This window comes from Magnolia sinica, chromosome 11 (assembly GCF_029962835.1).
Source record: "Magnolia sinica isolate HGM2019 chromosome 11, MsV1, whole genome shotgun sequence".
NCBI lineage: Eukaryota > Viridiplantae > Streptophyta > Magnoliopsida > Magnoliales > Magnoliaceae > Magnolia > Magnolia sinica.
Genome location: NC_080583.1, coordinates 4,953,922 through 4,955,228, shown reverse-complemented (window position 1 = coordinate 4,955,228; position 1,307 = coordinate 4,953,922). Strand labels below are relative to the sequence as shown.

General features: G+C 40.9%; 1 non-coding gene across 1 annotated transcript; it reads left to right on the top strand.

The window, feature by feature from the left end:
* The first annotated feature begins 968 nt into the window (after positions 1-968).
* LOC131219680 (small nucleolar RNA R71) lies at positions 969-1,075 on the top strand. The gene has a single exon (XR_009158326.1). It is a non-coding gene; the product is annotated as a small nucleolar RNA R71 (small nucleolar RNA).
* Positions 1,076-1,307: the final 232 nt, after the last annotated feature.

Here is a 1,307-nt window from a genome sequence, read left to right as displayed (position 1 = left end):
TCAACACCTCTAGGATATCCTGAGAGTTAGAGAGAGATTTTGGTGAAACCAACCGTTGGGGGAATGGAGCAACTGGCTTCTCTAGAAGTTCCGGTTCTACTTTTTGTGGGGCATCACTGGATCCATCATTGTTGTCCTCTTCTGGTTCTTGAGGCTTTTCGGGCCTAACCGAAAGAGTTTTATCAATGATCTTCCCACTCCTAAGAGTGGTGATGGATTTAGCATGCCCCATTTGATTTGAAGAGCTGGGATCATTACTCTCGTACTGCGGTTTAGGATTGGGGAGAGGTTGTGCAGGAAGCATCCCCTTTTCTATAACCGTCATACGAGAGTCTATCTTTTGAATAAAATCTGTAATTCCCCGCATTGCCTGAGCCAGCTCTTGTATGGGATTTTGAACCGGTTCCTCTTGAGGTTTCACTTGATTTGGATTTTGATTGAAGAAACCTGAAGGAGTCGCCGTTTGTCCGTTCCTCCAACTAAAGTTTGGATGATTTTTCCAGCCAGGATTGTATGTGTTGGAGTTAAGTCCAGTAAAAGGTCTTTGATAATTATTTACGGCATTGACTTGTTCATTCAACACTCCTCTAAAGGCGGGTATTGTAGGACAGTTTTCAGTTGTGTGAATGTTGCAATCACAGATGTCGCAAACAATTTCATTGACCTTATCCTTCTTTCCTTCCATGGCCTCAACTTTCCTTATGAGCGTAGTCACTTTACACTTGAGATCATCCTCTTCTTTCAAGAGATATAATCCACTTTTTTCCTTTAATTGAGTCGGCTTAGACGTGGTGTTCGCCATTGGGTAATAGTCCCATGATTGTGTTTTTTCAGCGAGACTATCGAGGTAATCCCATACCTCGTCAACATCTTTGTTGATGAACTCTCCATTACACATTGTCTCGACCATTTGGCGCATGGAAGATGTCAGTCCATCGTAGAAAAAATTTGTAATGCGTCACGTTTCAAATCCGTATTGTGGGCATGAACTGACCAAATCTTTGAACCTTTCCCAACATTGGAAGAATGTTTCATCTTCCTTTTGGGCAAAGTTCATGATTGCTTTTCTGAGGGTAATCGTTTTATGATGTGGGAAGAATTTTTTATGAATTCCCTCTGCATGTCGTTCCATATGCCAATGGATCTAGGATGCAGTGAATGTAACCACGTCTTAGTTTTCTCTTTTAAGAAAAAAGGAAAGAGTTTCAGCCTAATTGTATCCTCAGATACATTAGGAAAACATAATGTAGCTATAATCTCATCGAACTCTTTCAAATGTAAATATGGACTTTCTGATTCAAGTCCAT